This window comes from Caloenas nicobarica, chromosome 11, assembly GCF_036013445.1.
Source record: "Caloenas nicobarica isolate bCalNic1 chromosome 11, bCalNic1.hap1, whole genome shotgun sequence".
Taxonomy (NCBI): Eukaryota; Metazoa; Chordata; class Aves; order Columbiformes; family Columbidae; genus Caloenas; species Caloenas nicobarica.
In genome coordinates this window covers 8,100,763-8,114,270 of record NC_088255.1, presented here as the reverse complement: position 1 = coordinate 8,114,270, position 13,508 = coordinate 8,100,763, and positions in this window count along the sequence as shown.

Below are 13,508 nucleotides of genomic sequence, written 5' to 3'. Positions count from 1 at the left end.
TTATGCCTCGTCTATAAAACTAATATTTTTGTAAAAGAATATTTAGTTTTCAACATCTTGAATTTGAACCTGTTAGGAAAGACTATTCCTTAAATACTTAACGAAAGTAATGTTCTCAGAAGTGATCTAGGTTTTCACTGTGATCATCACCAGCAAACCTTTATTTTTATTGGGGAGGGGACTTAATTTGCATTTGAACTCTCATTAGCATTAAGTAAATGTGCAAATGTTTGCTCTGGCTTTCATTTCTAGATGTGTTCACTGTTCAAGGATTACAGACTCAATACTATTTAAACCAGCAAATACATAATACACTACACCACACCAAAACAAAATTCAGTTGTGGGAACCTAGTTCCAATTGGGAGGACTGAGGAAAAGGAGAGCGAAATGCCTTGTGATTAAGTTGGCAGGTGTGGGGAAGGAACAGATCTGGAAGCCAGGCCTTTGGAGCTAAATCTTTAACAAAATGTGTAAAAATGTGATTTGCTCAATACATTTACTGTCTCTAGCTAATGCACATAAATTCATCTTTTAAGTAATTCTATTAATCTTATTTGCTTCTGTGTCACTGACATTAAATAGATATCCAAGTGAGTAAGACCATTTTCTCTAAAAAGGTGACATTTGAAATATGCAAAATCCTCAGTGGTTGTATCATTGTTCTTTTAAGCAACAGAGTAGTTCTGTTGCATGTTGAAGTTCTCTTGTTTTAAATTTATAGTTAGGAGACCACCACTGGAAGACCTCTTCCTGTTTGGCAGGGTTTGATATGATTTAAATACTTTGTCTCCCTTTTAGCTTAGGGATGGACCATGTCATAGTTGGCTTTCATTCCTCAGTTGTGTTGGAACTGCAGTGTTGAAAACTATGCAGATGGGGAACAAACGCTTTGCTTCTGTTGCCCTCTCCCTACATTGATAGTGCGCATTTCATAGTCTGAAGTTTATCTAATTAAAACGTTATCACTTCTTATATGTGATTTAGTAATTCGCTGTTCACTAGTGTAAGAATTTAACTGGATACTTTCTCATTTGAAATCAGAAAATTAGCTTCTTATGCTGCTGTGTTGGTTTACCCATGGTTTGTGTTTATTTCTTAAGGGCATGCAAAGGTAATTAATAAGACTTCAGGTTCCAACTTTCTCCAGCAATAGTAGTTTTAAAAGATCTTTTACAGTAGAAAAGTTTTGGTTTATTGAGTAAGAAGATAATCCGTAGTGAGCTATGATGCACTGCTGCTTTCTTTTCCATCAAGCACTGTTGAAACCCGAAGAAAAAAAATTGTTTGGCTCCTTACAACATATACGTATGTATAAATATCCTAAGGATTAGTTAATGATGAGGTAGTCAAGGTGCATGGTCACTTCATTGGAAACTAGTAATTGAGCTTTAATTGTGACTTGTTCACAAATCAGTATGTTTTAATACAACAAATATTTACGTTTTTATGCATTTGATCTGTTTTAGTTTTTTTCATAGCTTTTTAGTATTTTGTTTAGCGCTACCTGCCTTCTGAAAAGCTCTTCTTAGCCTTTGAGTTCAGTGTTTCCAGTTAAAATATATAGTGTTTTGTTAAAAAAATGTGCAAGATTCAGGGAAAGATGCTAATGTCATGCACATTCATCAAGAAATATATTGGCTTTAATGGTAGCGTTTGAATGCAGCAATATAAACTCAGCCTTGTTAGGGAAGATAGGAACTTCCTACAGAAATTCTAGAGTTGTAATACTGTGTATGCACATAAACAATGAGACTCAAATTAGATCTAAGGTTTAAATGAATTTGTTGGGATTTTTAGAAAAAGTTTCACTAAATGGGACAAACCAATGAAGAGTTCCTCTGAACAAAAATGGGCAGCCTAAACCAAATAGGGAGTTGCTTTTTATCTGGATTTAGCAAAGATGAAGTCCATAACTTCTCACTTCTTACAGACAGCTTCAGTTTCTTCAAAGGAAGATTTGATTAAAGTTGCTACGAATAGAACTATCTGAAGCTGACAGTGCGTATTTGTACTTTTGCCAAATACAGACATATCCAAAGATCTATAGAAATGATAGGAAAAAGTTATATTTTGAGTTCTTCAATCATACACATTTGACAAAAGTAATTTTGTTTAGAGCAGCAATGCTGTTACAAGAGTTTGACTCTACATTGAATTGACCTTCACTTGCTTCCGGCTCTCCAGGAGCCCCCACAAGCAGTTGGCAGATCCTTGTTTTACTTTTTGTAGTGTACTAGTAGCAATACATTATTGGTTTACTTCTTTTCCCCCTGACTTTCAAAATGAATTGGAAAAGAAACCTAAGTTAAAATCTTAGTTACTGGGCAGGCATTTTTACAACAAGCAAATGTGTTCATTTGGAACACCTGCACGTTTGCTCCAACCTCAGTACATGTAGCCACCAGACACTGGAACCAGCCAGCACACTGTAGAGATTTATGACAAGTGCCAGGGCAGTGGGTTTAACAGATAAACCTCTTTAATGAAAAGTTGCATTATAAAATTCAAGCTTAACTACAGTATAAGATTTGAATTTTTTTTTAATATGGACTGTGTTATCTAACAACCTTTTTTTTTTCCTGATTTTTTTAACTTTTTGTATAAATCTAAAATTACCAGCTTGCTGAAGTGCTTGATTTGTGTTATCCGCATGTAGAGATAACTAGTGTGTGGAAAGTTACCACGGCTCATCACAGGAAATGATTGTGACCATTTTTGAGTTGGTTTTGGGTTTGGGTTTGTGGTTGGTTTGTTTGTTTGTTTTTCTAAAACTACAGGTTTAGTGGGATTTTACCTATTAGTTCTGAGAATTAAAAGATTACTAGTTTAGACTATACTCCCCAAATTAATTGTATTATTAAGCATGCGTTTTGTGGCTAGCGTTAAGTTGCTTAAAAAAAACCAACCACACACAAAACAAACCAGCCAAACTCAAGCCTAATCAAAGACAGTTTTAAAAGCTACAGCTGCTGAATTGTTTAGGAAAATCAAAATTCACAGTTTTGTAGTTAGATTTTATCTGCTGTTATTTAATGATGAGAAGTTTATATGAAAGGTGCCTAACAGCTATTCACTTAGAAACAGTAGATTTTTCCAAATTAAAGAAGGTGATTGCAGAATGATTGAATAAAGTTTAAAAAAATTAAAGTGATTCATCTTGATTTCATCTTAAATGTTTAATTCTGTGTATAAATACTCAATATAATATTTAAACACTCGCTGCTGGATGTATCTCAGTTTTGCTTGCATTTCTAATTGCTTCATTTTGCTATATTTTTGAAACCCATTATGCCATGTGTAGTCGCTGACATAATTTCTGAAATATTTTTGAAAACAAACTTTCATTTGCGACTTCTTGTTTTTAAAAGTATTCTAAACGAATCAGCCACCTTTTTGCCAGGTATTTGGGTTGCTTTGTACAGCATATCTTAACAGAAAGAATATGTGCAATATATATCACCTCACTTTTGTCTGGCAATGTTACAAAAATGTTAAGATGCAATATCTTCCTTTCACTTCAAGTCAGAAAAAATGCAGTATCTCTAATTTGGTGGTGTATTTATTTTTATCTATTCAGTGTATGGGCATATGGCTAGTTAGGTTTTTATGTACATTATGTGCTTTTGGTAATTTCTGACTTTTATCACTTTTGTGGATGCACCAGTTGTATCCATTTGCATGTTCTTTCATTACAAAGACCGTGGGGAAGGGGGGGCTTCAGGAAAGATTTCTGGAAACCGGAATGACAGTAATTGTAAGTAAATAAATGTAGATACTGCATCATTAACGTTTTTGGTATGGTATGGATTTTATAGCACCTGTGTATGTTTGCAATTATTAAGTTATTGCATATATGTTTAAGAATGAGCATTTTCTCATCCAAAATTTTGTATGTTTGCAAATATATTTTTGTAATAAAACTTCAAAACAAATGTTTCAGCACCTCCTAAAATCTTCTAATGTTTCCTTTTATTTCTAGAGCTCTAGTAGCTTGCTAGAAGGGTAAGTTCAAACTTTATTTAGGGTTAATATTTCCAGAGAAGAAACTCAAACTCCTTCATACTGGGGGGAAAAGCAAATTACATTTGTTCACTAAAGAAAATGCAGCATGCATGCTTGACGGACAGTTGAGAATATCATCTGTCACTTGTAACACCTTCTGGCTATCCTCTATATGGCTGTAAGCAAGCTTGCATTTTGAATTTGATAAACAGACAGATTTCCTTTCACATGAAGAAATGGAGGTGCAAGTTGACTGTCTTGTAAGTACAGCCGTAACTAGTTTTAGTGCCTTTCCTTATCACTTTTTTTTTTTTTATGGTGTCCCCTCTCGTACATCTAGACATGGCACGTGATACTCAATCCAGTGTTGGTCTTTGATCACAGCCGTTGGAAATCGCAGTTGTCCTCTTACCATATCTGATTGATATCCTGCAACTTGTTGATCCAAATTCCACAAAGTAAAATAGGGAAGCTGATGAGGAGGAAAACAATAGCAGAAGTTCTGTTGGAATAGGTCTTGAAATTAAACAAAACCTTATGCCAAAGTCCTGTAATCTTAGCTAGATGCTTATTCCCATTCTAACTATGCATGAGTTGGAGATTGCGAGGATACCAAATGGCAGGAGAGGCCACTGGAGAATGGTGTTCGCTGCTCTAGTAATTAATATTGAACTGGCTCCTGGTCTATATACAAAAGCAGATTCTTCTAGAAGACTACCATAGAAAACAAACATAGAAGTCATGGATTTACTGTAAGATAACTGAGAAAAAGTGGAGACAGGTAAGGCCTAGAATTTAAATTCTGTGTTAGATGTGTTAGCCTATTTGGTCAATATTGAGGAAGTATTTCTTTCATTGTTGATGCAGTTAACCTTTTTTGTCTTCCCTGGATCCAGGTATTCCTGGTTACTGTTATGCCTATGAAATTCTCCCCTTCGGTTTGGGAATAATGCTTCTGAATGACTGTGTGTAGCTGAAGCTAAACCAGGCACTGTACAAAAAATGTATGCGGATCAAAATCTTCTTGGCCTTTTCTCTCTTGCTAGTATGTGCTCTACAGTCATGTTTTCTGAGAGTGCATGAGAGCATAAAGTCAGTCCCTACTGCAATGGTGACGGAGCACTAGGTAGAATCAAGGAGTAATCACTAGGCTTCCTAAAACTCAGCCACTAAAATTCAAATTTTCTTTGCAGGCTTGCAAAATGAAATAACAACTGGCTTTTTAAACAAAGTTGTAGCATGTGTTCATGGGCCAAATTAACTGAACTCAGTGGACTCATGTATTTGGTAAGGTTTCAACTAAACTTCATTCTTGATATACAAGATACTGGGTAGGTAACATTAGCATCTAGAGGATAAGAAACCTGTCATTCATACAACTCCATTTATGAACAGGATGCAGTCAAATCACTAAACACTGTCTTTAGTATAGCTAAATTTCTCTTTGTGACCTAATCTGAAATTCAAAAGATAGGAAATTATAACATGTTAAACAATTTTGAAAGTTATTTTCAGTGGAACTTTTTTATACAACTTCAAATGTGAATCAGCTTTTTTCTACCTTCCAGATTTTGTGATTGAGGGATCTACTTTTGAACTGACCTACTAACTTAGGACAATTAAACTTCAGTGGTAGACTTGTAACTGAAATATGACCATTAACTGTAAAGTTCATCCTTGTCAGTTATGCAACAATTTTTCACTCCCTCTTAGAATCCTTCTTCATATGAGACTCCTAATAAGGTTCAAAAAGCATTGGGGAAAGAGGGCAGCGAAGAAATAATATTATCAGTTGCTGCATTTTTGAAAGAGCACTTGCAATAAAATGAAAGGGAAAAGACCAGTGAATAGAGGATTCCTGAGATGTGAACAAGGGAGGGGAATATTGCAGAGAGACAAGTGTGGCCTGAAGGTGTTTCCTGAAGCATGGAAGAATTTAAGTTACAGTTTGGGTTCTCTCTATTGCCATATGTCGTTTTCAGGTCCTCCCAAAGCTCAAATGCGGTTTGCCTGTAAGAACACAAAATATCTCAGGGCGTGTTCAAAACCAGACTGGTTCGGCATAACTTCCCTGCTCCAATTCCTGAGGTAGCAATACATCATTTGCCAGGTCTGCTATGTGTTTTTTTAACATCCAGGTATGAAGCAGCATAATGGAGTTGACCGATTCATAGCAATACCTTTTTTTTATCTTTGCTTGATGGCCTCACATTACAGCTTAAAATCTCTTGCATAGAACAAGGCTGCTCATATCTAATTGGCCTTTATCTTTCATTTTAAATAGACCTTTAAAAGTATTTCTACTATAATCCATTCTTTAAAATTCAAGAAGCTCTGTTTTACAAAATCAACCTTGGGAAATAAAGCCACAAAAGAATAAGCTTTCATTATATGCTGACTGAAATGAAAGCACTTGCCCTTAGGCCTTACTTGAAAATATGCAGGTATGTGATGTAAATGCACAAGTTGTGTTTCTTTTCTCTTCATAAATAATTAAAGAAGCTTTCAGAGTACCTACAGAGCAAAGATATTCCAGCCTGTCTCATATAGGCAAACTCTATGTGGTCTTAATTTAGAGCATATGGCTTTAAGTTCTTGTGGTTCTTAAGAGGGATGGAAAAGACTTAGCAGGTTATCCATCTGACTTTCTCATGTAGACTTGAGGTTTATAGATAATGCTAAGTGCCTTCTCTAGTTGACTTTTTAAGCATCAAATAAATTAGCTTTTATTCTCTGGGGACAGTTCTCCCATGTAATAGAATTGCTGTAAAGGAAGCTTTGCTATCTTAACTTACCACAAGAATTGAGATACAAGGGTGAAATCAAAGCCAACAGGATTTGGATGTGGACAGAATCTGTTGTGGTTTACAGCAAGCCCTGCTCCTGGTGTAATCTTCAAGATGGAAGACAGGGCACCCATTATAAGGAGAAAACTCTGCTTTCCAGTGAGTGAATAAGAAAATCCTGCCACAACAGAAGCCCTTACAGAAAATACAAAGGCTTGGTGAGAAACACATGCAATAATTTTAATAAGGGCTTGAAAATAAACATAAATCAATATTCTGCAGACAAAAGGATAGCTGTTTGAAGGAAACTGCTAAGATAAGAGATGTGAAGGTAATGTCAACAGCATACTACATCGTGACTGAGCCTGGGCCCATGATGTAGCTCTATCTGTAGCTTAATTTGAGATTAAAAAGAGCCTGATCTCACTACTGTGCCTGTTCCCATGCAGCACGTATCATTATTTCTTGCAATTCTTGATGCTATATTGCACAGAAATTGCAGAATTTTTTTATTCTTTTGTTTGCTTGGTTTTGTTTTGTTTTGTGTTTTTACTTTAAATTCATTAGCAGATAAATAATGTTATTACTGAAGACAAGCTGAACAATCTGTTCCATGTATAACTGAAGTCCCTGTATTTTTGCACATGTGGAAGGATGTGCTGGTGATGCATAATGGTCTGCATAATTAGATAATGCTTTGGCATAACTCCAGCTCATCCATTCTTGAACAGTTCCCTTCTTTAAGGTCTTCTAATGCAGCTGTTATTTCAAACAGCAAGAATAGTCAAAGCTTGTCATGTTGCAGGGAACAAGCTGAAGAAAATTTCTTTCCCTTTTCTTTCTTTCTGTATGGATTACAGCACAAATAAATCCTGCTTTATTTGGTCATTATAGCTGTCCCTCCTACCTTCCTTCTAAATTTATACAACCTATGAAAGCATTGCTGTTTCAGAGATTTCTATTAGCATAAGTTAATGATAACTTTATTCTTTTAATTTTACCAAATTCAGTTATTTGAATATTCATTTAAACAGAGTTTCAAGCAACTAATAACTTGCCAGCTTGTTTGAAGAGGGTTATGGAAGATGGATTATTAAAAATCAAATAGAGAAAGTAAATGTGATGCAATGACTGTGGAACATTTATGTATTCAGTAGGTCTTTCAAACATAGATGCAGGCAAATGCCTCAAGCTCTTACTACATAAGTATTTAGTATTTATGTTAACAGATAATATGAAGAAATAGCAACAAGTGAAAATTCAGGTTGTAAATTTACAAAAATGTTGTAAATAGTATTAATACTAGCAATTGGCTAAATTAAACTAATCTGAATACCCTCAAATATTGTTGTATTAGCATTACAAACTTCAATTTAAATACTGACATTTTGTTGCATTGCTAGCAGAAATACTTCCCTAAATATCATCAAACAGCAGAGCAATTACCAAAGTCAGTCATGGTGAATTCATCTTAATTGTGTAAGACATGCAATGATTTGTTTTTTCTCTGATAGGCTACATGTCAGAGATTTAAAAGTCTCTTTGTATAAAACTTGTCTCAAATTATTTGGCCTATTTGGTTAACTCTGAACATTTTTCATGTATCATAAAATTGCCATAATATTTGGGAAACTTTGCAAATTTTAGGTTGTTTTCCAGTCTTTTTTACTAAATGACATTTTATTTAGAGGTTATATGAAATTACTATGATTTTTAAATTATCCAACATTGAGCTACCTGTAGCTCAAAGATGGTCTGTTCTGTTACAAAGCTTTCCATAAACATTTCTCCTTTTGCAGATTACTTTGGCAGCTATATCGGAGGGGAAAATTACAGCTGAGTTGAACTATGAATATATTCTGCATAGATCTTTTTCTTGTATCTTGCCTTTATGGACTTCAAAGGTGAATTCATTTCCCTGTCTGGATGTTTCTGGATCAGGTGCTGCATGAGAACCTTGCATTTTCCAGGTTGCTGGTTATAGTTGTTTGTAGCCTGCGTAGCAGAGACAATTGCTGTTCTATGGAAACTAAAGGATGTTTATAGTGTCTTTCATGCTCCAGTGGGAACTGCAGAGCTGATCATTATTTCACAGCCTGCTGAATATTCTGTTCACAGGGTGTTTACTTGAGTGTACACTTGTGCTTAACTAAAACCACTTGCTATTGCTGACAAAAGAACTGAATTTATTTTGAGTAAGATGTGACAGTATGGACTGAATCTCTGGAAAAGTTGCAGCACCAGAATTGTTCTGAGAATATACTGCGTTCCTATAAACTAGGCTACAATGACTGGAATTCCACAGCAAAGTTGTCTGTCTAAAGGTATCCTGCAAATGAAATGAAACCCCGTATATGAAATGAAACCCTATATACTATACGGAGATGGTCAGGACTAGCAAGGTTATGATCCATGCCACAGTGATCGGCAGACTGCAGTTCACTTTCGAATCCATACAGTGCTTAAACTGCAGTTGCACAGCCCATTGCTCTCCTCCCATGCCTCCACTCATTTTCTTTACTCACTATTGTTTGGATTTTGTAGGTGATGAGCTACCTAACCACTTGGTGTTCTTGCTAGACTTCGGTTTTGGAATTTCTTTTGAGAACAGTTTTTAAGGCAAAATTGGGCATGCAGCCCCATGGTAGCTAAATGGCCTGAAGTTCAGCAGTGCTGAGTGCCTGCAGCTCCTGCTCTTGTAAACAGGGTTGCATCTATTAATACTTATGTCAGCAATGCATTTTGGCAGTATCTCAGCACACGACAGCCACAGCTCAGCTTCCATGCTTCTGCTGCACATAATGCCCTGTCTGTGAAATATGTGGAGGAGGGGATGGAAAAATCCAATTGTCCTGTATTTAAGAAGCCGTCTAGTCTAGTAGTTTATACTGAAGCTAACAAGATGTGATTGTATATACTGAAGCAAGGCTCTTTGTCCATACATTTGCATCCTTGTTTTAATCATATTGTACATGGTTTCAGAGGAAAATGCCATGAATGTGGAAGAAATGTTGACTGTTGTACAAAACATATACCATGACTTTAGCTATTGCTTTACAGTCCATCACACTTTGTCAAAGTTGCAGAAATAACATGCCCCTTCAGTAGATCAAAGTGGAGGCACTCGCACAAGGTGGAATTTCATCCTGTGTACACTTGAGCTGCTGTTTAACAACACAATACCGTAAATAAGCCCTCAGTGATGCAGCATGAGGATTCAGGGAAAGGAGGGTGAGTTGCGGGCAGTAATCTCCCAATGACATTACCTAAGCTAAGTCTATCTTAAAGTCTTTCTACCAACCAGATAACAATGGAGGAAACAAAGTAAGTTGTGAGCCATAGTAATACTGGTCTTATCCAGATCATCCCCCTTATTTTCTTACAGGAGGGAAAAAGGAAAAGCACCATATGTCCAGCCTGAGAGGCAGTTGATAAGATTGTTACTGCTACAGTACACTTAGGAGACAGTTTGTTAGGGAGCCATCCTTACAATGAAGATTCAAGAGCACATCTTCACTGTAATCATGGGGACTTGATCACAGGCTTTATTCTTCAGCCAAAGAATGAAATTAGCCTGGACCAATAAAGCCAAAATTGAGGCTACAATCTAGTCACTGTACATTTAAAAGAATTATGAGGGAAAACAAAAGACATTGAGTAAGGAGCAGGGAGTGACTGAACTCTATTTTAGTTGACTGTTATCTCACTTTGCTGCTAGCAATGATGTATGCAGAGAGAAACAGTAACAGCCTGGCAATGCTTACATCTTAATCACACCGTATGTACATAAAACATGGAGTAAATTAATATATTTGAAGCGAAAATAGTGTAGAAATTACTTGACTGTTCTCATGATACCTGCTTCCATTATGATATTCTTCTACTGTGTTTATAGATACTACTAGCCATCCAGAAAGATGAAGTACCCATATCTCTAAAACAAGATTTTTGTTTCCTGAATCAAATGTGGTTTGGAAGTTTTTGGAAAGTTATTGTCTGCAGCTGAAATTGGAAGGCTTTACAGCTGTGTTTTCTTAATGGATCTTCAGTCAATGCTAACTACTGTGCAGTTTGGTATCCTAGCTATTATTTCACTTATGCTTGACCTCATTTGAAGAATTTACTTTATGCACCTCTTCTAAACCACAGATTAGGACAGACCAAGTTATCCTGCCTAACCTCGCTCAACTGACATGAAGTCATCCATGTCACTGAGATTATGGTTGAGCCAGATGTCAACATCTGTTTAAACAGCAGGGGTGATAGAAAAAATGCCATTCACTTCTCTAGCACAGCCAGTATTTTAACAACTGCTCAGTAAGTGCAGAGCAGAGCTCAAGCTAATATATGCTGCTGTGCCAGTAACATTGTTCTGTGGCTTTGTCTACATTAGCAGGTAGGAGATTCCAGTATAGGCGGTTTATAGAGCACATGAGACAGTGCTGAAGACTCAACATCTGCACTATATGTGTTTTTGACTTCTGCTAGCTCTTGTCTGTCCTGTTGGACTAAATACTCATTAATGGCTGGGGCATATTAGCTGCTTTCTCAGACTGAATCTTCTGGTTCATCTTTATTTGAAAGGAATCCAGTTCATGAGCTCTGAGACTGCTCTGCAGCGCAAGGCAAAGCACAGTAAGCAGGGATGATCAGGAGATTTGATCCAAGATGGTACTTCTGGCTCAAGCTACTTTAGACTTACCTTCTGACCATATGGCTACAGACAGAATCGAATGTGGTGTTGCCTTGAAAAAGGCTAAGAGGTAGTGGAAAGGATGCAAGGAAGGACAAAGGAGAAGAGGAAAATGTATGTAACTTGTTCAGAGAGGTTAGAAACCCTCACTCTACAAAGTCAGACTGGTTTTAGGCCTATTTGAGGCTATGGCACAGCCAGATCCCTAGCAAGGTACTTGCTGGTATATAGCATATATAAGGTTCAATTAAGGATCTTTTATGGGGAACTTAAGGTTTGAATTTGCTGTTACTTCTCCAATAGTTAAGGTAGGTGTTTTAGTTGAAAATCTGAAAAGCAGGAGCCCTAAACTAGTAACTGTCTTGTAGATGCTACTTGTAACTCTTCAGATCTTTCATAGTCCCCCTACTGAATGTATTCCTTTGGGCATCATAGCTCCAGGAGCACAAAAGAAGTCCATGTATTGTTGAACCGAAATGGATTTCAACAGGAGTATTGTGGGGAAATGGCTACTAAGGATGCCTGTAGATTGTCTCCACCATGTCTGACATTTCTTTTTCTGTTTCCTCTAGCTAGGATCTCTTTGCTGTGATTTCCTACACAACTAGCTATTTTTTAGCTATCAAGTATTATTTAATTTCTAAGTTGCCGTTTAGACGTAGCATGTTACAAGGTATAAGATGTGTCTTTCTGTACCTTGAGACAGTAGCAGATCTGCAGAATGACCCTTGAAGTGCACCAACAGCTTCAGTTCATGGCTCTCTGCTCTAAGGAGGCATTGCTCTGCCATTGGAAGCTCTTGGCGTTATAGTTCATGTCTTCAGAGTTCCTAATTTAAACCAAGGCTTGCATGATTCTCTTCCATAATCCAGTTTTATTGTCCATATTACTTGAAAGTGTAGTACTGAAATGAAAATATTTGGGAAACTTGTTCTGCAAAAGGAAAATAAAGTAGTTGGCCTACATAATTATTTAAAGTAGAATATAGATTGGAGCATAGCAAATGGCAGTTTCAGCAACTAAACCATGTATAATGCGCTCTAAGTTGAACTCTGCACTTTGCTACTGTCAAGTTGGTTGCTTGGCTGAGTTTTTTCCTCCTTCCTGACACAGAGCCTACTTCCAGTCTAGTTTTTCTTCTGAGGTTTTTTATTAAAAATATTTTTTTAAAAGATAACTGGTGGAGCAGTCTAAGAAAACAGTTAACCTAAGGGAGTGGTGTTTGCTTTTATGTCTTCCTATAAACTGGTTAGTTTATGGAATAAAGTTTTATCTTACCTTGCTAGGAGTTTCATGTGTTACTTTTTATCTGCAATTTGCGAAGTGAGCATGGATGGCTACTCTGTAAGTACAGGTGCCTTCTTTCAGTTCTGAAACCCGAAGTCTTCAGAGCCTTGAGGCAAAGGTGCAGGTTTTTTTACTGTAATCTGCACACGTCACTGGTGTCTTCTGAAATTAGATTATGACATCACTAGTTCACCAGATGTAACAGTTCACATTTAAAATAGATTTTAAAATATATTAGCATTTCTAAATAATATAAAACAGCTTTCAGGATGAGCTACGAAGTGGATAGAACACAGGAATACACAGGGAGTGCGGCGCAGAAATATCAGGTTTCAGGGGCAAGATGTGAGGCACCTGATTTTGTCTGTTTAATTTTTTTTTTTTTTCAGATTGCGACTTGTAGTGCTGCTTGAGATTTCTAGAACAAATATGAAATATTTAACTTACCTAGTGTGTGTTCAGAATTGCTAATGTAATTCCTGTTTGATGGCTGGTGAAGTCAATCTTTTATGCAGATGTCTCTGTATTTGTCAAATTTTTACACATATGGTATACAAACATGAATAATTTCTTGAAAGGGAGCATCACAGGGTAATCCTGTTGATGTTTCTCCTGACTCTGTAGAGGAACAAGGTTGCTGTTAGGAGACGGGGTGTGCAGTGACATTCTGTTACAGACAGGAACAAGCCTGAGGTGGAAACCCTCTGCCATCGCACCGAACAGGGTTCGACTGGTGGA